Below are 24,610 nucleotides of genomic sequence, written 5' to 3'. Positions count from 1 at the left end.
CCTCTCTTTTATTGAGAATAAGTAAGGACCTACCTAAATCAGGGTTTTGTGGATTTTGTAGAAACCGCAAAAAACAGTGCTGCCCGCGATCACCGGGAAATCCAGCATTGGCCACACCTTCCCATAAAATCAACCAAAAAAAAAAGAAAGCGGTAGTGAGGTGGACTGAGTGAAGGTGCCCTCCACCAATCAGTGGCAAGGGGTGGGGCAAAGAAAGCAGAAATGACAGACTGAGTAAAGGTGCCCTCCGCCAACCAGCGGTGAGGGGCAGGGCCAACATGAATGCCCCCAAAATTGGCTCTGTGCATCATGAGCGGGCCACTAAAGACCTGCTGTGTCACCGCAGTGTAAGCAGGCCCCTAAAAATAAGTGAAAGTGCTTAACAGGGGTGTTAAGCAAGCAGCCCCCATGCCGGATTCTCGAAACTCTTTTCCCTCTCTATTCCAAGTCTCTATGAGTACGAGCTACCGATGGACCACTGGAAGTTGGGGGTGTGGCCAAAAGAGGGTGTGGCCTGCTGCCAAACCCATGGGCCCCAATGGACATGGTAGTCAGTAGCAGGAGGGCAAGCGAGGGCTGACGCAGCCCCAGGTGCCCGCCAGCTACTTCACTCATCAGCACCACTGCAACCCCAACTCCTCGGCTACCAGCCCTGCTGCCGCTGCACAGCTGGTGCCAAAGCCAGACCTGTTGCTGCTGCTGCTGCATGCTCTGTGCCAGATCCAGAGCTGCTGCACCAACATCAGTGGCAGCAGCTCAACCCCTGGCATGGGGCACATAGCATGTAGCAAGAGCTGGAGTCGCCACCACCATCATCACATGCGCCGGTCAGGAGCTGGAGCTGCTGCTGCTGGAGCTACCCCATGCTGCCAAAGAGGCCTGAGCTCCAGATGCAGTCTGGGGCAGGAGGTGAATTTAACACCCCTGAGCTACTGCATTTGAGCTTTTACTTCTTGGGGGGTAAGAACATGCACGTGGAAAGTTATCGCAGACACATGCGAAGCCCATACCCCCTTTTACCAGGCAGTCGCTAGCCCATCTACCCCTGCCCTAAAAGTATAGACCCCAAGCAAAAATGATGTAACCAGCACAAGAGATGAATTTTGTCCTCACACAAAAGATGCACTGATTTAACTAAACGGTTTTAAAATTAAACTGGTGCAACGCTGGTGGACAAGTTTTTAGAGGGCTGAGGGATGCCCCAGGTGGGTAGAAGAAAGACCCCTGTTTTTTCTCAGCAAGTAAGAGCGTAGTCACATAACAAGGCCAGTAGCGTACACTGAATCCCACTTAGAAGCTACTTATCTCCTTTGTCTCTCTGCTGTTGTGTTTGGCGTCTTTCGGTGAACATGTTATGCTGCTAGGTGTTATGTATTCTCAGTGCAAGCTACTGAAACGTGTGGAGGCAGAGGTGGAAGCTACTCCTAATTTCCTTTTCAGCTGGATCCCGAGCTGGTGTAAACAGTGAACTCCGCTACATTCAGTGGCCCTGCACAGATTATGGGGTTGCTGGGGATCTTGCCCCATTATATTTTTAACAGGAAGCATATCAGCTAGATCACATCTGCTGCACCAGACAGACTGCCATAAAGCCACGGTCACACCGAACTTCCCAGTCAGCACTGCACTGTGTACCCAGGACTTCATAGTCATACGCTGACAAGCGCTCAGACCCTACTACTTCAAAAGCAAAGTCCCTAGCACTAAAGGAGAACTGCACTTCACACACACTTAAGCAGGTCTGACATTTCCCCCGGGAAACGGCAAAAATATATTTTTTTAAAACTTAACTGAACTTTTTGAACATCACTAAAGGTTCATTTTGAGATCAGACTGAAGTCTCTGTATAAAACTGGGCAGCTTCTTATTATAGCTGGCAGTATCACAGTCCAACACTACTGATGAGCTGTAAGTCCAGATAACCACGTAAAGGGTAGAGGCACTTCAGCCCGGTTGCCCTGTACTGTTCTCCTTGGCACAGCATGGTCATAAGCCACCAGGCCACAAGCAGCAAGGAACTGATTTTACAAGTCTGCCCAATTCTATAGCTAATACGACTAATTATTTCAAAGCTGGGTCTGCTGTATGGCTATTAAGACTGTAGTCGCTATCACCAGAATGACATTATCTTGTGAGCCCAGGAAGGTGATAAACTACATGCAACCCGCAACGGGAGCTTGGGGCTGTGGAGCCATCTGGAGGTGGAGCTGGGGCCAACTCAAGAGGAGACAGCCTTGGAAAATAGAGTGGGGAAAGCTTTGGGAAATTCCAGGTCTATTGAATTTTGAGGCCTTGGCTCTTTCCAATCCATAGCCCTCTCTATTGCAGGGGTGTTTTCCAGAAAACTCAAAGGTATTGAACTGTCAAAGTTGTCCTACCTCCTTTCCCGTAGAATTTCCCAAATATATATAACCTTTTGGGGACAACTTCCCTGATTATTTCTGCAGTGGCCCAAACAAAATTGTACCAGTAGCTGAGAAGTGAAATACCAGCAAGAAGGCAAAATGCAGTTACAGTACTACTACTGCACTGAAACATTTACCTCTATAATTAGATTGATTAATATGCTGATAAGCATTTGTTTTATAAGCAACGACCTGTTGATTTGCCTGCAGGATCTATTTCCACAGTTTCCGTGAATGGCTTTTGAAACTCACTGCAAAGCTCAATGTAGATAAAACATCCCGTAGTTGACACTAATTTTGCTGAGAGATTTGTAAATTATATTGTTCATCTCTCCTCGAGGCAAGGAGCATTTGCTTTCTCTTAGTCTAAGAAAAGTGAACTTGTTAGGTGATACGATTTTTGATGGTATAAAATAGTGGATGCATACTATTTCTCATTCATTCTTCACTCCATGTGCCAAGGGTGGGATTTAAACTTCTTTTGACAAGATGGAAACACAGTATAATTTTCCCCCTCAAAATAATAAAGGACTAGCAAGCAGCTCACAAGACTTACATACCCCCATACTGGTTTTTGTCTCATTGCACTCCTGTGTTGATTTTTATGTCTCTCTCCTCTGTACGTTATTTGGGGCAGAAGCCTAGGTTTTATTTCTGTGCAGACTATTTTTACTAGCCATCATCATCACCATGTATAAGGGAAGAAGGGGTTAGTTCAGATAACAAAAACCGGCATGAACCTTCACACTCAAAGTTTGAAATGATCCTGAATTAAGACCTTTATAACTGGTAAGAGCAGGGTTCCCCTTCCCTCCACTTTCTCTCCCCAACACGTGGCTATGCTGACCCACTGGATATTAAGTCATTCTGTATTCCTGCTACTTTGGCTTAATAACATTTTTAAAACATTTTTAAAAATAGTGTTTGGCATTGACATGGATGCTTTACTTTCTGTACAGCATACAGGCATGACCATCGCAGAAATGGTCAATCCGTAGTCAATTCACTTTCCAATGCCGAAGCAATACTACTATGCCCACATTGCCAGATTGCAGGGGAATATTTCAACCCAACCCAAGTACCCCTCTCCTCTTGACAAAACCAATTAAAATAACCTAAGGTTGGAAAAAGTGCTGCGTTTTTATCCTTAGAAAATCTTATTCTGGCGTCTCAACTCCTTGCCATAATGTCCCCTGTCTCCAGGATATATTTTTTATTCTAAAACGATAAATGATCCAAACAAAACATCACAACAGCAAGATGACACTGTATAAATAAGCCTTCAGATGCCAAAGTGTCCAGACACCAGCAGAAACAAATAAGACAGGCAGAACAAACACGGAAGAACAGCCTGCCTCGGGAGCAGGACAGGAAACCAAACCAGAAAAACAAACAGACAAGGGAAAGCAACAAAGGATCAAACAAAGAAAACAAGTGGCTGCCCAACCCAGCATCGGCGAGATCACCTGGGCCCCACCTGGCTGATATCTGAACCAGGCTCCCAGGTCCCATGCATCTCTTCTTAAAAAAAGAGCGTTTCAGTTGCATATTAGCATTGCCGGTGCACATACCAGCTCTCGGATATACTTAAAAACCTTACAGCAGAACTAAGATTTAGTCAAGCCCGCGCAAAGGAGCAGGCAGCAGACAAAAGCTAAGTAAGACAAGAGGGACCAGAGCCCCGTTCTTGTCAGAAGGATCTTTGGCTGTGTGCATTCACTCTGGGTGTAAAAACAATTGGTTCTTTCTAACTGGGGCAGAAAGACATGTAGGAGCCAGATCTACTGGCTAGATCATAGATGAGCCATTGATTTCTCTCTCGACGTATTCCCAGGTGCAGATATGCTCATTCCGGGTCTAATGCTCTTGTTCACATGCACATATGCTTGTTTGTGCATGACTGCCCCCACATCCGTGCAAATGAAAACTCCTCCCTGAACATCCATGCAAACAAAACCGAGGCGCGCACAGAAAGAAAAGCAAACAAAAAGGGAGAAGCCATGGGGGGATTGAATTGCAAGTTGGAGTCAGCAAACATGCTTGAGAACACATTGTTCCACTCTTTGCTTGTCTCTGCTCCGGAAAAAGGCTAACCTCACGCATCTGGAGGCTGAAGTCCTCTATTTGTTCCTCGAGCAGGTGCATCACAGGCAGGAGGAATACAGGTGTCCTCCCACACCTCCTCTCCCCAGGCATCAACCATTACAGGTAGGAGGCAACCTCTGGAAGATCAGAGGTCATTCAGTCTCCGTGGCCCGTTTTTGTGCTTTTCCACTTGGGGAATAAGACTACTAACGTGTATTCCACAGGTCACTAAACTACAACGACTCGCATCTATTGACCTACTCGAGATTCGAATGAGATTGAAGACTTCTCCCATAGCAATATCTCAGACTTGAGCTCCTTCATGCTAAATCTCACATCACTTTGAAAATCCCCATGAACTGATGCGTCACCCAAACAATTGACTACTCAGACATACAGGATAAAAAACTGGCCTTGAGAGTCTGACAAGAGTATATGGCCTGATATTACAAGATTAACTTTAGGAACCCAGCTTGGATGTATTGAACCTGTTTTCCTTTTGATATACAGGGGACAAGATGCCTCCTCTCTCTCACTGTTAAGCTTTGGTTGGAAAAGTCATTGCACCCTTTGACTGTTCTCCACTAATGAATACAAGCTTCTGGTGTAAACTGGAAATGCGGGTCCCCCCTAGGTGTGATTTGCCTCTGCCTGGATCAGGCCACCTAGAAAAGTAATTTTTGGAAGAGATGCACCTTGAAACCCCAGGAAAGCCAGGCAGTGCCATGAAATCTGTACAACAGGGAGACCTTCATTACAAAGCACAGGCTCACCTAAATGCACCACATGCAGCTTTAGGGTGGCCACTGATGCACCCGTAGAATACAGGACATACCCTAGGTGAGGGGACGGGGAAAATCAGCAGCAAAGGGCAGGGCTGCCACCTCTTCGGCCAATCAGCATCAAGGGGCGGGGCCACCACAAAAAAGCCACCTCCCTCCCTCCCTGGCTGGCTCCAAACCCTGCTCCTCTTGGCTGTGCACCGCCCTACCTCTAGGCACAGCCAATAGAATTGCAAGGACAAATGATTGCCAAGTATTTCCACCAGTGAACTGAAAAACAGGACTTTTTGCATGCTGTTCCTCATTTAGAAATGGACAGGGGACAAAGGGTTTAAGAACAGGATGGTCCAGTATAAAACAGGACTGACGCTCACCCTCTGCACCATACTGTCGATCAATGAGTGTTCCTTTTTTCCTTTACATAATGCAAGGAATTGGAAATGGAAAGGAACAAACTCTGAATCCTTTCTAACTCTTATGTATGCTACTTACACTTATCAATGGAGGGAAACGTAGGTGATGATTGATACGGCAAAGCTTTACTGAGAAACCATCCGTACACAGCTGAATGGCCCTACTGAAGCCAGACTACCATACGATCCCTGGTAGCTCAGATCTCCGTCTCACCTCTAACACCACTATGATGGCAGGAAGTGTTTCTATCCCCATTTTAGAAGGGATACAGTGAGATGGAGTGAATCATCCAAGGCCGTGCCAGAAGTCTGTTGCAGAGCAGGAAATTGAACCCATTTCTCCTGACATTTAGGACAAGACCCTCTCCTCTAAATCATCCTTTCTTTTTGCAATGACTCCGAACCAATCTGCCCATGCACTGCCATGCAACAGTGGGAGCTGCTCAACAGCCAATCACAGATCGATCCTTTGAGCAAGAGCTACATCCTCCTTGCTCCCTCCATAGAAATGGGCCATCTCAAAAGGAATGAGGGGAAGGTGGAGCCACAGCTTTGCCCATCTCCACACTGGCTTGGACAACAAGGTCAGCAGCACAGACAATATCCCCCTCTCTTCATCTGATAGCTCCGGGAGCAATTGTACTCTTTAATGGGCACTCTTTCCTGGCGCTCCTCAAGGGCAGTGAGGCTGCCCACTGTGCAAAACTTTGTGTACAATCTAGGTCAAAGCAAAGATCACTCACATGAACAGAGGTTTGCAGGATCCTTGAATGCAGACACTTCTCTTGCTTGGTTGTGTGTGGCCTTTTAGAAATTGCTCATCCCTTTAGCTACTACAAACACCAGGATCAATGGAATGCAAACTCTCCCCCTCCAAACGAGAAGGTAAGCGCAAGTTTACAGCGAAACGTAGCTATGCCAAGGAAGCAATTCAGCTTAGCATGGCAATGAGTGAAGTTTTCTCCCCCTCTGCAGTGCTCGGTATTTAGATACACTCTCTTTTGTGCTAAAAATAACGAAGGGAGTATTTGGAAGAAATCAGAATAGATGAGCTGATACATTATTGATAGAAATTTCATGCAGCCTGCCAATCTGTTTTGTAGTGTAGCTGAATCTCAATTTTTAATGAAGCAACCTATGAAAATCCGATGGGGTGAAAACCATGACCTCTAAATGATACCATGCAAGAGTTCCCAGCACGCAGCTGAATTGCTCTCTTTCACATCACATCCAAGTTTTACCTTAACTTGACCTTAGAGTTTACAGGCAAAAGGGACAATACAATCAGGCACAATACCTTGACTCAGACAGGAAAGGTGGAATTAGAGAGATGCATGGCCCTGAAAGAAAGCTAAAAAAACTAGCTTGTTCAAGCATTGTGCAGAGTTTCCATCAGGTGTGTACTGACTAATATTCCATCCTGGTTGACAACACACCTCAGATTTTTGGAGAAGCTTTTTAATAAAACATGTTTTGTATTAGAAAATCCATGGGAGGTGTACGAGTTAAGTGCATCAAAGGCAGCTCACCATGAGAAGTCAGCACAATGAACACCCAAAGGAGGCCAGCAGAAACAGGTTTAAAAACACTTCAGTGGAGGCTTAGTAAAAACAGACCTAGAGCAGTCTGCCTTTTGATCACGCAACTGGATGTTGCACAAGGCAAAGTCCCTTTACAAGCAAAGTGACTATTCCAATTTACTTGTAATTGTGATAATGTCACTGTCAAGTATCTTCAACCTGCAGCCACAGAAACTATCGTTTCTCTTCTCCTTCACTCCCTTAAATCTAGGAGAAAAGCAAGTGTACTCTGCATCCTCCTGCATATCCCCAAATGAAAACATTTTCTAATTAATGATGGCACCGAATACATTCCTCTGTTTACTTAAAAAAACCCACCAACCCCAGCTATTCCAATCCTGAAAACTGTTTGGTTTTGTAACTGTTGCTGTATTCACAAAACACCTTTCATTGGGTTGACCTGAAATGCTGTTAATCACAGGGAGGTGAAAGGTAAATGACACTGGGATAAATTCAACAATTCAATGTCCCAAATCAGCAAATGATTAATGGAAATTGCTCTTGCAAAAATAAATTACAAGATATGTTAAACAAGCCAGGGAGACAAGCATAAATGATTTAAAGACTCAGTGCCTAAAAGATGAAGCTTAGCAAGAGTCTCAAAGCACTTGTTAAGTAGCGAGGCAGACGCACAGAATCAACACGGCATAAATAAGATAGTAGAGAGGTTAATGGAGTTGCACCAACAGACACCAATATGGGGTATGGCTGTCCATGGCTGATCACCTTCCCAAATTACCTTGCTTCCTTTTCTCAGTTTACATTCTTGAACGTAAAATGTGTGATAATACAGGGCAGAACTAATGATTTGCCTGTAGGTGATGTTTAATCTGTTACTTTTATTTAGCAGACTATAGGTGATCTTATTGTATACCTCAATTTTGAAATATCATTACCTTTTTGTACGTCATGGTATCGTACAGCTCAAAATCGTTGGACAAACTCTAGAGCTGTTCACTGATCACTTGTAAATGAGGACAACATGTTGTAACCTACCCAGCTCATAATAACTTATGGGGGGAAGCATTCTTACAATAATTTTTAATGAACTATTTCTGAGTATAATGTTGACTTTTAAACGGTTACTACTGCATCACAAATCACTTAAACTTTTCCTCTATCTGCAATTTTACAATAGAGAGAAAAATATTTCCCCTCTCACACCTGCTCTGTGGCTTGTCTATTGAGATTTTAAGCTCTTTGGTACAAAAATTGTTCTGTATAGTGGTAAGCACAAGGGAGCCTCAGACCTGGCTGGAAGTCAATATAAGCTACTGCAGTCTTAATAATACCTTTGCTGAAAGATCCAGCAGAAACAATCATTACATGATGGCCTTTATACTGTGGCTCACTTTAGAGTGTGACTGTCTACCTATCTGCAGCTTGAGTCAAAAGGCCGGATTCCAAAATTTAAGGGTGTTACAGACCCACACCCTCTGTGGATTGACTGCACAAAAGACTCTACGAGTTGCATATTACCAGTAGAAAAGGTAAATACACACCAAGTTTTTGAGGCCCACTAGAGTTCTCATCTAGGACGTGTCCCCAGGTACCTGAGGACAACCTTCTTTGCCATTGCTGGCAATGGAAGCAGAGAGCACATCATAAGTTGCCATAGCTTGAGCTGAAGTGCCAGGCCCTGTAAGTGGTATATAGGGGCGTTTGTACACGACACGGCATTTGATCCTTGTTAATTTACTGCACCTGAAAAATTTTAACCCGGGTTATTGTAGCGACACATTTATGTTTGCACGCCATGTGCTTTCGAGCGAGTTAAGTCATTCCCCGCAGATTCCAGCAGGAGTAGGCAAAATACCACTCTACCCCCAGTAATGTCTTTCCTAATGAATTATAGCTGGAAGCGCGTGTAAACCGGCCTCCCTGCCCCCACCGGAGACTTGCATCTTCTTTAGATGAGGCACATTGCAAGTCCATTCTGTTCAAACTCTTCCACAACAGTGATACGACATTGTATTTAGGTATTTTGATAATGTAGGCTTTTGCTTCATTTTTAATGGACAATCCCCCCCAAACATTATGGTAAATTAACTTTAGTATACGTCAGGGTTAAGGACTGGATCGTGGGCTAAAATGTTTCTAGCTAGTTTCTTTACAAAACACACTGTAAATACTGGAGCGATGCTGCAAGCTTCACTCACAGCAACAAGTTGTGCTTGCTCCCCACATTGCTGGTGAGAGTCAGGGCCACAATATACCACTAAGGGCTGTAGTGTGAGCTGCTGCCATCCAGGAGCCCTGGGCTTGGTGTTTTTTCCCATTACTTTTGGAGGGTTAACTTTGTCCCAGTATCTGATTATGAGAATCTCGAGTTTCAGGTCCACAGCCAGCCCACCAGCCTGAAGTGAGAGAGTTAAGCATGATGCTCCTGATAATTTGTGTGTTTCTCATGCAGTTCTGTTTACCTGAGAGAATAGCTCGGATTCATGTGGTGGCTCATCTGTTTGTTTCCCAGGAGTGTCCTCCTCATCAGGTACAAATGACTTGTTGTTTCCCCGTCCTGTCTGCCTCCTTGGTGACGGATAGATGAGAACCGTTCCCTGTGCTCTGGGACTCTAATGTGATCTGGGTCGCGTTTGTGTCAGGCGGGGGGGAGGAATATGGGAGAGGGGCAGTTAACACTATGAGAACTAAAATCTCAGCGGAGAAGAGTACGTTTGTGCGTTTTGGTATTAGCTGCTATTCGCTCCTTGCTGTTCTACCATCCATGAATCAGGGGGGTGATGATTCAGGAACAAGGCTAGAGAAAAATAGAGATGCAAAAATAGGGGGAAAAATGTCAATTTTTTCACGGGAGTAAACTCAAGGCAAATATATTCAAAGAAAAAAAAATCTGGTTTACTTTCCCTGAAAATGAACAGGTCACGGTGTTTAATGGCCTATAATGCTTGCATGTGTCAGAGCCCGGATTCTGCTCTTAGAAAGACCAGGGTCAATCCTGCCAAGTTTCACCAGGTTGGAGGCTGACAAAACAGAAAACTGAATTGTCACAGCTTCTACACAAAACCTTAAGCTGACCTCATTTCTCTCGCAACTGGGCACAGGAGCATTGAAAACATTCGTGAGCTCATCGATGAACCGGACTAAAAGCGTGATCATGCTCCTAATGCCATCAGCATGAATCAGAGTCAGTGGGATTGGGCTCCTAGTTAACATCAAACCAGGCCCGTTTGGCCTATTTGGGGAGTTTCCTGCAAACATTTCACACTGTTACTCTTCTGTTAGAGATGAACAGCCCTTGTGTGGATCGACTGGCCCAGTTAAGAAAAGCATTTAAAAACAAACCCAGTAAGTAGCTCCTACTGGATTTATGGTGGCATCTTTGGCTCGCCCGTATCGCCCGCTTGCTTGACTAGAAGGGAATCCTGTTGATTTCAGTGTCTTTTTTTCTCTCTCTGCATTTGAAAAAGGAATCTATGATTTCCATCATTTCCACTTAGATAGAAATATGTTGTGAAAGGTAATTTCATTGCAGAGAAATAATCTTCCTAATGTCAGCCATTATTTCACTCTCAGTGTGACAACTAGGGTAAGTGTTGGAAATCACTGTATATTTCAGCTAAAGTATCTTGACAACACAAACGAAGAGGAAAAAAGGTAGTCTTTTTGTTAATGAAAACTGCACTGTTATTTTGGTCTATAATGGAGAGATTCATGTAAATGATTGCTTGTCGTCTACACTAAAGAAAAACAGCAAAAAAAACCCCCAGCAAGCAGAAGTGATTTTGCTCCTTCCTTCTTGAATACGCTCTCATCTTCTTAGTCACGTTCTGCCTCCTCTATAACATTCCAAGGCATCTTTAGCAAAGGCCAGCAATATAATAACAGGGGGCTCTATGGGGATTTTAGCCATCGACTATTTAAGGACAGGCATTTCGTTCTTAACGTTATGGGCTGAAAGCACTTTGGCTGATGCATCTCCCTAACATCAAGGAGGCCCATCATATGCCAGGATGGGGGATTCCTTCCTTGGGGGATGGAAAGACAGATGGTGCCTTTCCACTGCCATCCTGACTCAATGGGCCTGTTGGTTTGGCAAGGCTTCCCCATCCTTCTGCCGGAGCGAGAGAGAGAAGAGCGGTAGAGCTGAAATTTCTTTTTTTCCCCCTCAAGTATTTTTCACTGCTGTTGAAACCCCCAAATTTGACAGCAAAAGGGAAAAATGTATCCCCTCTGCCTGAAGAAGGGTGTTTGTACACGGAAACTTGTAAAGAAGAATTTTTCCAACTGTTTTAGTTGGTCTAATAAAAGCTATTAGATTTACCCAAAGAACCTTGTCTGCCATTAAAATTGTGGACTTTTTATTGATTTTCACCTTGTTCTTGAGTTGATCAAAAATTTACAACGTTAAAAGATTTTTTTTCCATTTTTTTGAATCATTAGAAAAAAATATAACGCATTGTTTGAATGGCTTTTTACTTGCTTTAGTTAATCAAAAATGATCTTAGACTGGGTTATGAGGTTAGAAATGCAAATTAGATTTGACTGATGAGAAGAAGCTGAGACACAACTAGTTGACCATTGGCACATAACACTAGACTCTGAATGTGTATAATAATGACCTGTCATTTAGAGTCTACTTTCTGAATTCCTCATCATTAATGACACTCCAATCATTTTGCTTTTAATGGCGATAATTCCTGACCCGCATCTTGCAGCACCTCAACTCAAGAAGCACTTTGCCTAAAATGGCCACTCACCTCTTCTCAAATCGATCAGAAGATCACCAGGTGCCCATAGGTACATTTTCAACCCAGAATGCTGACTACACCGGCACAATTTCTATTAGCATTAATATAAGTCCTACAACAAAACCTCAAAATGTAGCATGCTACAAAAGCTGCCTTGTATAGGATGTACGAAATTTCTTGAGTTCAAGGTCAGATGCCAGTCTCATTCTTGACATGCTTACAGGATTTAAACCCTCATGATACTTTATCATAGAGTATCAGGCTTGCCTTCTGAAATCAGTTTACTTACATTTGATACTTAATTCAAAGGACAACAAAGTGGGGTGTCTCAGGATAACATACATGGGAATTTGGAGAAAGAGGAACTATCTCTGCATTAAGAAATTGTGCCACAAGTCTAAAATTCAGAATACAATTTGGTGATGCTAACACACTCACCAAAGCTAGATGCCTGGTAACAATGAAAATCCAGAGGGCCAGGCTCTGAATGTGTTACAGTGGAGTAAATCCAAGGTACCTCAATCACTCTCTCTCTAGTCTGTAATTTTTTTTTCTTTTAATTTCATTTTAGTATCCTTCGGTTGCTCCTTGACTTCCTCACTGCTAAAACTGGACCCTGGGCACGTTCCCAATATTCCAGGGCTAGGGAGGGCATATTACATACAATGCTAAGCTTTAAAAGGGTCTATTAATCGAAACTTAAATGCATATTTCCTTGTTGCTAATGGCATTTTTACTTTTTCCTGCCTTACTAATTTTCCTAGCCCTTTTTAATTTATGGGCTTTTCTTCTCAATTAGAGATCCATGAGACTATGGGCTAAATTCCTGGATTCATCTGGTGCTCTCACAGCCTCATCCACACAGTGTGCTCCTGGGTGGAGGTAGGCACTGGATCTTGATTGTCATTTCTGCACCTGTACTCGCCCCACAACACAGACTTATAAAATCTGTGGTATTTGGGCTATATCTCCTCATGCTCAAATTTCTGCATGTTTGACCTTGATTGTGAAGTCCCTAACATATTTTCTAACTTGCTTACTTCCTGTGTGTATGCTTAACACATGGGACACCAGAGCTGTCCTCTGATCTTAAATACTATGGCTCATTTCAAAAGTCTCATTGAGTTTGGAAAACACCCTTTTGTATTCCATGGACGGCTTACAGACTGCATGATAAAGCATTCACTTATAACACTATTTTTTTACTCGGCCACAAATTCCAACTGGTGCCTCAAGAGATGCAACATGAAGCCTCACAGAAATTATAGGCTGAAATGCTTAGGCATGTCACTACATTTAGGTCAGACACGGCCGACTCTTAGTCACGGAGGCAGTCCCTTCACAGACAAGCAGTATCATCTGAGAGAGGGAGAAGAAGGGTTTGCAGAATTAGGTTTGAAGCCTTCTAAACTCACAGAACTTCCCAGGTGCATTGTTAATTTGCTTTCTGAGTGAAATGAGGGCAAGGGATGGATGGATGGATGGATGGATGGATGGATGGAGTATGAATAAGCAATGATGAACCAAATATCTGGACCTCTTATTTGGTGTATAACTGTGAGTTGCAAACTGGTGGAAAGAGAAAGAAAAAAAGATCCTGAGACTGCTGCCCCTGTGTTTCTTGTTACCAACTTCCTTTACTGGCTGAGAAGACCCACCATAACTGTGCTCTGAATTGTCGCCATCCCGCTCCATCATATGGAATAACCAACCTGAAGACCCATGCAGTTGTTTGGACTAGGCAAGGAAGCCAAAGTCTATGCAAAATAGCAGATCATTTCACTAGACAGGGAAGCAAAATAGTACTTCACAGTTAGTTCTTGTAAAGCTTTTTTCAGAGTCTTTGTTTGTTATTCACAAACCAGTCACAAAACCCAAAAAATCCACTGAAAATTACTGGGAAAAGACCTTCATAGACTTTCCCCACTTCAGAAACACAAGAAGAAGGATAGTGCACCACTCCCTTTTGACTTCACTTTCCCTTCTTTTTATATTTAACCACAGCAGCTCTGAGCCAGGCAGAGACCTGCTAATCCTTTGCCAGCTGCAGCCCTTTACCTTGCCAGAATCATTATTAAACACACTTATTTGCCTAAAGTTGCTATTTTGAGAGTAGAGACACCCCCCAGCACTTTCTTCCCAGTTGAAAAAGCATGCAAGACCTTGCCTATCTAACCAGTAAATCAGTTAAAAATTAAGAGTCGAGTGAGGGCTTTTCATAACCTTCAGAGCTTGCTTGATCCAAATAACCTCAGAAGTTTCTTGGTGGATTAGCTGGATTAAATGCACACCTCTCCCCGGCGGTGTCAAGTAGCTTTGTACGTTCCAAGTATCCAGCAGTTCAGTGCAGCAAAGGACAGGGCCAATCCCGTGGAAATTGCAAAACAGAAGCAGCAGCCAGACACAGAACTGAGTGAAAAGTTCAGATCTAGATCTGCATCCAAACCTCTTTGAAGTTCTGGGAGGTCCAATCCATGCCTAATGTTGTGGTGTACCCAACAAAGATAGGGAAGGGTCAAGTAAGAAGTCCTGATCTGGCTGTAGATATAAAGTTTGGACGGGCTGATTTCTGGTGCCAATCAGCCAAATCCCCAACATACACACATCCAACATGCCGCTAAATTATCATAGTCACACCGTACGTGGAGGAAGGTAGGATGTAGGGAGTCTGTGAAGCAGGAATAGAGCTCCCCATAGTCACTCCTTAGCCTTTCAGGGCCTCTCCCCTGACTGACTTCCAGCTTTCACATGTCTCCAGGACTTGCAGAGCCAAAAATGAGTCCCAGCAATGCAGAAAGTGAATCTTCCTGGTAAGCCTCTTCCAAGGGGATGGTATAGGGTGTATGCACCCCTATGACAGACCCGCATGCTCAGAGACTTAACTGCTTTGACTCTTGCAATATTCTAACATTTGATTCAACTGTGTGGTTCCTGTTACCAGTGATCACAGCCCGCTTCGCTCCTGGGGAAGAGAGGAAAAGCCTGCGAAACCATAAATACTCCAGAAGACTTGCATGTAATGTACAGCAATACTGTGCAAACCTTGGAGTCCGCACCAGAGGCAATTCAGTGGCAGTTTCTTATTTAATTGACTGGAAGACAGAGAGCAGATGGTTAGCATGCAATGACTTGCTGTATTATTAGTGCATTTACTAACTGCCACTACTGCGACTACCTCATATAGAAGACAAGTTGTCCTTTAAAATTCCAGTACATCTTCCTTGCAGTAAGATGTGCAGGAGGAAAGCAGGACACTAAAGATTAATTTTGTGACAGCAAGAAGCAGCGGCAGAATAAAATAATCTAGTTACTCATAAAATCTTTGGGGCCTGGTCTTGCAATTCTTACTCATGAGAATAACTTTTACTGATGCAAATCTCCCACTCATTTTGGTAGGAAAAACTGCAGTGCAATGTTTAATTGTCTTCGTAGAGATAAGGGAATGCAACAAAAAAGTCTGTCGAGCACATTCACTACCTGAATCTAGAAATAAATTTGCTTCCCCTATTCTTTTCGTGAAAAAGTTTGGCTCATTGTATTTTGCCTCCCCAAATGCCCCCTGGAGAAGGATACTATGCTCACAGGTAAGTATGTCCTGAGGGGCAAAGGCAGGTGTGGACTTCCTTTGAAAGCCAGTGGGAGTTGGACAGCCGACGTCCAGAGCTGCTCTTGAAAAGTTTTACTCAATGATTTTTTTCCTTGCAAATGGGATAGATATAAATGTCATCCTCTGCCGAAGATCATCCTTTATTCATTGTCACATGACAGCCAGTCAGTGCTAATTATCTGGGTCCTTGAAGTCAGCTGTTAGGCTCAGTGCCTTGACTTTTTGGAAGACTTCAGGGAAGTTTGCTACCATATCAGGAACATGGCCAGACCGCTAACTGCCTGAAGCTCAACCAGTTTCTCTGCTGAGCCACTGATACCTCTGGACACAAGCAAGGGGTGGCTTAGTAGACAGGGAGGCAGCATATCATATGGGACTAAGCAAAGGGCTAATCCCTGTTCTGACTCAGACTTCCTTTGTGGCCACTGTCAAGTCACACGGGGCCTGCTGTTTTCAGCCCAACTAGAAGAAAAAAACCTTTCTGTTAAACGAGGGACCCAGAAACACAGCCTAAAGATGGATCCTTGGTTTTCAGGTTACCCTGCCTGTTTATAAGAACCAGCATCAAGCGCTCATTCATATCAGTGCCCTAGATGAAAACGGGCAAAGGTTGATTAAGATCTTTTTGGGTGTGGGGGTAACAGTAGAAAAGAAGACAGTGACTACTTTGAGGGTGGGGGAAAACTCGTTTGCAAGTATTTTGCAGACTTGGTAAAATGATCGAGCCCAACCTGATCCTCCTTGCAGTGAATTCACTGATATCAGCCCAAAGAATAACAAGCAAAACCTGGTTGGTGAACATGATCGACTAATTCAGGCACGGCCTACGCTAGGGGATGAATTTGTTCACCCCCCAGCACAATGGGTCCCTTATTTGGACTGGAGGTGCTGGGTGCTACCAGTAGCATAATTGGGGTGGGGTAACTGGGGCAGCATCCCTGGGTGCCAGCTGGTGGTGCAGGGGGGAGGAAGGCAAAGTGGGGGGACAGCACTGCTGCCTCCAGGATTTCCAGGTGCCCAGCTCGCTGCCTTGTTACTCTTCTGGGAGCTCCAATCGAAAACACTGCGGTCTGTTTGCCGACTTACTGTGACCAGCAGGAAAAAGTGCTGATTTTCACAGTAAATAAATTACTGCAAATTATTTGCTCAGCACATGAACTCCCCATTTCAGACCTTCGGTGATTGGACATATATTGTGCTTAACCTACAAATGAAAGCAAGACCTTTTTTTCCAGGACTTTTTTTACCTTGGCTGAAAAACGCAGCGAGCGTGTTTTGATGGTCCGAGCGAGAGAGTGTTGTGCGTTCTTTTTCTCAGGTTTATTTATGGGGAGGAAAAGGCTACTTTTCAGGGCTACACTTAAACTCGAACAAAGACGGTTGCCTAAAAAGCAGCTATTTGCCTACTTTCTCATGCTAATGCCCTGTTTATAATTGACACCTTTACTGCCTAACAGTATATCAATTTCATCTCCCCAGAGAAAGAAAAACCAGACCCTGAGACTGGTGCACTGGATTGATAATCTAGCCTAATGCTGACAGATAAATGCACTAATTTTCTTCTGTGGTTGGCTCCACATTGCAGAGTTAGCCTGCTTCTAACAACTGCCTCAAAAGGCTCTGTAACCTGTCCAAAAGATGATGTCAAGTGCTACAAGGGCCGAGGGCTAGTATAGCAGGTAACAGTTACCCTAGTGATAGAGTTACAGGAAAGCTCTGAATGAGACTGGTATTTTAAATGAAAACCTCACCGGCAATATAGAGTTGTTTCAAGAGATAAATAAATCCAAGTGTGCAATGAAATAAACCCGGGTGAGTATTTTATGTCCTCCCGTGTATTTTCTTCTCTCGTGTTCGCTAAGACAGGGTAACCAATACGAAGTATAATTTGAACGAACACAAAGCAATTTGTAGTTGCTGTAGGGTTTAGCGAGTCAAGGCAAAGACCATATGGGAGCCTGGGGCTCACTATGACCTGCTAACATGTGTTCAAGCTATGAACTGCCTTGCCTTCACTGGAATTTTTTCTTGCGGTGACTAAGTTGAGTTAAGAACAGGTCTTTTGTCCCAGCAAAAACAAAGCTAAGCTGTTTAATAAGTGTCAGGGAGGTTCCCTAATGAGGAGAAAAAAAAAAAAGAAATAAAATTCTAACCCACGTGTCCATGATGAAGCAATGTGGCGTGAGCGGTATTCCACCGGGACAAGCCCATGCTGAAGCAAACACGACTTTACGGTAACTTTAGTCAACAACTGTATGGACGACGGACAATATGGGCTATGAATGGTGATTGAAAGCCAAAGGGCATGTTCGATTTAATTTAATTCCCAGAGAACAAATAGTAAATATACACATTTTAATTCCCCTTAGAGCTGTGTGCCATTTTCTGGAAACGTCAACAGCAACTATGGACCTAGTGAGAAATCGGTGCTACCTTGCCCTTATTGGTCGTCTTGTTGAATTCCAGAATCACTACTCTGGTTGCTACCAATTTATAGTGCTTGGGCATTCATTTATCATTTTGACCCAAAGGGTAACTTTGGTGGACATTTATTGATTCCCCCTTTGGAAAAGATCACAAGCAATAGCTTTTTAAATAAAAAGGGTCTTTGGGTTACATGGCTAGCCCTGACACTGAGGGATATGTATTTTATTCTGCTTTCACGGCTAAAATGTTCAATGCCTCTCTCGGATCTGAAAGAAAAACAAAACCTCATTTTTAACCACATCTTCCTCTAACGATTTCCCCTCCCAGTCCACTGGGTCTACGATTAATACAGTGAGAAACAGAAAGCAGATCACGGAAAGTGCTCCCGTTGGCTTCCTCGGGCCCTTGCTATGCAACTTTTGCTCACTTAAAGTAGCATTTATGAAGACAAGTAGTTGCATGCTTCATTAATGTGGTTATATTTGCCTAAATAACAGCTACCCAACCTGATTTAGAGTTGGAGAGTCAAATCCTTACTTAAAGGAAGAATCTCTGTGAACATAGACATCACTTTAATTTTAAGCTTGAAAAATCAGAAGAGAACTAGCATGATCTCTCCAGCAAAAGAAGACATTAAATAAAAGAAAGTTCTTTTGTTACCCTGACATGGCCAAAGTATACAAGTAAGTTAAGTATAAATTCAATTATTATATGCTACTGGCCCAACCTTGCAAGTCAAGTCAAATTAGCAAGACAGAATAGGTCCTCTTTTATTGTCATTTAAATATCTGGCTTTTTCTTTTGTTTGTTTTTTCAGTGAAGATGTTTGGATTTCCTTTAAATGAAACAGAGTTTGAGAGAGAGGAAGGATCACTCTGATGGAGAACTGCCTTGTAATTACTAATCTGTACAGCACCTAGTACACAGACGCAGATGTGGGTTCCTTAGCTCTGCTGGAAGAGAAAAATGCACAGTAGGTAAAAACATAGATCAAAATATGGCCTCCTTTCCCCATAAGTAACCAAACTGTGACAGGTTAATATTTTACTAATATTCTAATAGGTTCTGTATATACCCCTGGGGCTACAGTCAAGTGCATGTGGAGGGAACAGGGGAATGCAATTTAGTGCAAGTCAAATTGCATAAATCCTTTGCTGCACTTTTTAAAAGTTTACCATAATTGGCACCTGCTAGACTTGATTTGTTAAAATGACTGAGTTTTTGTTGTTGTTTCCATAACTGATTTTATTGCAAGATTTGAAACCGAGAAAGCTGAATTCTGGAGAAACAGTTCAGGTGGCCTTTTTTGACGTACGGAAAATGACATGCGCAGTGGACTCAGTCAGACTCTTACCGAAGTGCTGTGGGAGTTTGGTCATTGATTTCAATGGCAACAGGACTAAGCCCATTGACTGTTAAGCTCTGTAAAGCTGTGCATGTTACAGGTTAAAAAACTCTGTTGAGGCAAATGATAAAGAATAGCAACAGTAGGACTTGTATCACTATCTACGATGCTTAACTATAGTTTACTTTTAATCCTGGCATGTATGCAGTGAAAGAACAGTAAGAAATTGTTTACTATTTTTGGGAGTGTGATTTTTTTTCCCCTCCCCATATCTGACTTTGCAAATATTTATTAAGCTTTGTCCCCAAGTGGAATTCAAAATAATGAATGGTCTGAAACTCCGAAGCAGAGTCCTGCATTCGACTCTACAAATTAATTGTCAGAATTTTTCACTAGAGGGCACTACCACTTCACCACCAAAAGGTAACAAGGACAAAGGACAAGAGTGACCTGGTTGTTTAACTTGCCTATTCTGTGTAGCCAGCTCTATGGTTTGAGAAACACATTTTAATCACATTGCTGAAAGGATTTTGTATGGCGCTGGGACTTGAGTAATGGTCCACAATATTAAATAGCTAGTACATGGAGACTCTTGTGGCAGCGGTTCAAAACTCTGACTGCAGATTAGATTAAAAGATTACAGTAGTCTGTACCAAGTTAGCAGTTCTCATCATAAAAAACAAGGACATCATTCTCGTGTGTTTTTTCTGTAAGTGAAAGACAATTGGCAGAGAGCGGAGGAACAATGCTGCTGAATTAACAGACCAAATAATCAATACTACTACCAAGGAAACTTGCCCTTGGCTTGCTATCTCTCTCCCTCTCTCTATTATAACACATCTATAGGCACCCTTATCAGGATGAGATTGCAAGAAGAACTGAAAAACTCAGGGTAGCAGGACAGAAGGGGAATTAAATATTATATATATAAAGTTTTGAGAACCTTCTAAAGAAAAGGTATATTTTTCCCCAACTTTAAATTTTCAAATCTATTCGTGGATCATTTTTTTAGTGTGAGATTTCTTTATTTTAATGATTTAGTCCATGCAGTTGTCCTACGTTGTCAGAAGAAGTGTTTGCAATTTTTCCTTGCATAATATATAGCTATATATACACATACACACACACATATATCCACACATATATATACATATACATACACACACACTATATATAGCTACACACACACACACACACACTAAGGAATATATATAATCTATACCAAGGAAAAATTGCAAACACTTCTTCTGACAATATAGGACAACTGCATGGACAAATCATTAAAATAAAGAAATCTTGCACTAAAAGAATGGCCCACGAATAGATTTGAACACTTAAAGTTGTGGAAAAATACACCCTTTCTTTAGGTCTTCAAAACTTGTTTCATTCCAAGTTGGAGAATAAACGCTTTCCTTTTATGCAGCTTTCTTCATAGGAGGAAAGAGATCACTTTTAAAGGGCCTAGGTTATAGTTTGACATTTTTGCCCATAAGATTTCTGCAAGGAACTGATTGACTTGGTGATTGCTAATGTGCACCCAAAACTATTACCAATTCCTTGGGAAATTTAGACACATACAGGATTGGGCTCCAGAACTGTAATCACACAAGTACTAAACTCTGTGTAAAACTTTAACTCTTCAGTGGAACTGCACTCATATGCTTCAAATTACGTATATGCTTATATACCTTCTGTAATATGGAACATAATAGGAAATGCATCTATGAGACAATCAGCAAAGATATAATCATGTGCCATTTTTGCAGTAGTATTTTCATCCCAAAATCTTCTCCCTTCTTATGCTCCCATCTGAACTAAAGCTGTTCCTTTAAAGCCCATAACATTTGGTATCTAATTTAGGAGCCAGTCTTAAACCAGGAAAAAAAAAATCTCATTGATTTATAATTGCAGTGAGAGATGAGCTCATAAAAAATCAGCTTCTGTAAGCACAGATCCTGGGTTCCTCTGTCTCTCTACTGTGATCAGTGCACTACCAATGCTCTATTAGCAACAATAATTCGCTAAATACAAAACTAGGCATATTGAAATGTGACATGAAAACCAAATTGTTAAAAGGCAGCCATCGGATGGAATAAAAGCTTACTAATATGGAAATATTTAAACACACTTTATGGGGTCTATTCTGCCCTAGATGCATGTTATATAGCAATAAAAGTCAGCAAAACACATCCTGGGGATAATAAAAGACCTTTTTTACTACACCCCCTCCCCACTATATCTATACCTATATCGCTATATATAAAGGATTACAGAAATGTTAACAATTACTATACTTTATATAGCTATATATCTATATCTATAGATATCTATATATAAAGGATTACAGAAATGTTAACAATTACTATACTTTTAGATCTTGAGTTTTCTTAACAAAAGTTATAGGGACTCAGTGTGGCACAGATAAAACTGGCAAACAGAGATAGCTATACAAGATGCAATGTTTTCTAATATAAACAGATTATTTTGCATCATAGCAGATTCAGAAACGTAAAATATTCACTCTTGCAGGTAGTTAAGAGCTCATCATCATTGGTTATGAAATGTAAAGGTACTACAACCCATAGGATAGATTCGGTATTCTGCTCACACCCATGAACACTGCTGTCCTACAGTTCAAAAACTGCCCCTCAGGGGCTCTAGATGTAAGGGGACTTGCTGAGGATGGAAAGGGGCCTGCTATGGATGGGACCGTAGTATATGCCTTACAGAGATTCTGAGCTGTACCACATCTCATAACTTACCTAATATAGGCTGCTGTAAGTTATGGCAGCCCCCAGAGAATCGACAGGAAGCAAAGATAGCCTTTGCCCCCTTCCTCTCCATCTTGGCTGCTCTTGGGGTACGTAGTACAAAATTACCTCCTGTGAGTGAAATCCTACCCCACTGAAGTCAGTGATGAAATTCTTATCAGCTTCACTGGAGACAGGATTTCATCCTATATCTCTCAGTGGAGGTACTGAACCAGGTTATTCAGCATATAGATGGAGCAGGTATGTTTGCCACTACAGCGTTGGATGTATGTAACACTAATCCTATTTTAAAAGGGATGGGAGGAAATTACTGCTTGAGAGTGTAGGTCAGATGGGCTGGTGTAACTTTTTTGTCTGTTCACTCCTATACCAGCACAGCAGAGAGAAAGCACTGTAATTTTAAAAGATGAATTAAACAGGTTTAAAGTTATAGTGGTTTAGCTTCCACCTGTGCTAAGTACAGGCAGTCAAAAAGCCTGAGGCTGAACTGATTCAATCTTTGCAGGTTAGCCTAAGCTGTGTAGATTGAGCTGAGAAGCAAGTGAACAAACATTCACTTCTGATTCTGGAAATGCAGCCGCATGACTGAAGTGGCCCAGGCCAGAAGCTGGGCCGGTGGGGGGTGTTACTGGAGCCATGCCTCTCTGCTCAGCTGGAGCAGACAGCTTGGGCCAAGGCTAGCCTACCCACCCTGCGAGGAGGAGTTGGCAGGGGAGGTGCAAAGCATCCTGGGATGCTGGGGGACTGCAAGTCAATTTGAATCTAGTGGGGTCTGGAGTGAGTAGTGCAGAGATTAAACAATTACAAAGGCTTAATGGTTTAAAAAAAAACAACTTTGTGATTTAAAAGGGTTTATCGGTTCAATTGTCCACGCTATATGTTACTTGCTTGCCGTCTTTAGTCTAAAGTGAGGCCGTTTCAGTGAGAGGGCCAGAAGGCCAAAACTCTAGCTCCAAAGAGTCCCAAATTTTGGTGTCCATGAGCACATATACCGAAACCCAGGTCTAGATACAAACTTAACAGCATGCCCCTGCCTCAGTATTGGAATGAGCCTAAACGTTGGATCCAAACCCTCCTAATCCTGGGATATGGTAGGGTTAAAAGTCAGATCAAAATTCTATGTCTTGAGCCCATCCATAGTTTGGACTAGGAGGAACCAGCTCTGAATGTTCAAATGGATAGTCTAAAGGCAAGTTGACTTTTACAGCCACTTCCTTTGTCCCAGGAGGAACACATTCCTACCTCTGCCAGCAGCACTTCAGACCGTGCACGGTGCATCAGTGGAAGGGGAATTAAAAAAAAAAAGAACTAGTCGTAGCTGATTTTAAAGGCTTGTGGGTTTTGTCTTTTGCAGTTGTTCTCTTTCCGAAGAGAGCCCCAGCTCACTTGCTGTTGTGGGGAAGGAAAGCAAAAACGTATCGCTTCATTAAAGTTGTCAGATTTATTTTATTTCCCTCATTGTGTGAAACTTCCAGGCACTGTGAGCATTTCTGGGGGGCTCTGCACACTAGCAGAGGGCATACCACAGGCTTTCTGACTTCTTCTCTCCCTTTTCCTGTTCAGAGACGAGGGGGTGAAGCCCTGACCTTGTTGACTTCAATGAAGCCATAATGTCTTTCAGAAGGCTGAGCTTAGCCGTCTCCAGCAAAGCTGGAAGAAACACATGTTAATTTATGCTTTTTCTGGAATTTTACGGCACCATCAAATCGGTCTTTTATACTGAATCCTATACAACCTTAGCTGAAAGGGCCAGATGCTGCCTCTCTTCTCCATATTATGTACCACATGGGACTAATCAAGGAGTAAGGTACCACTATTCAGCATGGACTAGGGGGCAGAATCTGGCCCCTTCTAAGAAGAAATGCCTCCTAGTTGTGCTTATTCTATCTAAAATAAATGGTTTTCCTTTACTGACAAGCTTATGGGGTGCATTAAATAAAACATCACAAGTAAAGCCAGTGGGAAAGTCATGGTCTTTAGGGGGTGTCACTATTTAAGTAAGACATAAAAAAAGACTAGGAAGCCTAATGGTCAATGTGAGTTAGGCTTGCTCTTTGTGCATGAGCTACAGGGGCTGCGAGTCTGCTAAAAGTCTCAACCTGGTCCCTTAGGTCTAGCTGGAGAAACTCATGCTTTCCATATTAGACATACCTGGTTCCCCCTGCAGTGGGTTGGAACTAGCTAAGGGCTGCCACAGTAGCACCCAATATCACCTATGGGAGTAGAAGACATTGTGACAATCCAACTTAACTCCTTTATACCATCCAGTTGCATGGACAACAACCTCACATATCACAAACGGATCATCTATGACCATTTGACAAACCCTATGCAGCTAAAAGGAGGTCTGGGACCAATGGGATTGAAGGAGTACTTCTCATTATTATGACACTTCTTCAAGGGCTGCTTCTAGCACTTTCCAGTTTCTATATCATTGCCCAGTACCTGACCCAAGCGCAACAGAAACAAAAGTACAGCCAAGATAT

The 24,610-nt window shown here is 42.7% G+C and overlaps 1 long non-coding RNA gene across 1 annotated transcript in view; it reads right to left on the bottom strand.

Moving 5' to 3' along the window:
• LOC132251936 (uncharacterized) overlaps positions 1-24,610 on the bottom strand; it is a 344,867-nt gene that overhangs the window by 40,938 nt on the left and 279,319 nt on the right. The gene's annotated exons all lie outside the window — the stretch shown is intronic.

Source organism: Alligator mississippiensis, chromosome 7, assembly GCF_030867095.1.
Source record: "Alligator mississippiensis isolate rAllMis1 chromosome 7, rAllMis1, whole genome shotgun sequence".
NCBI classification, from domain to species: domain Eukaryota; kingdom Metazoa; phylum Chordata; order Crocodylia; family Alligatoridae; genus Alligator; species Alligator mississippiensis.
The sequence above is the reverse complement of the archived record's forward strand: the minus strand, read 5'-3'. Positions and strand labels throughout refer to the sequence as shown.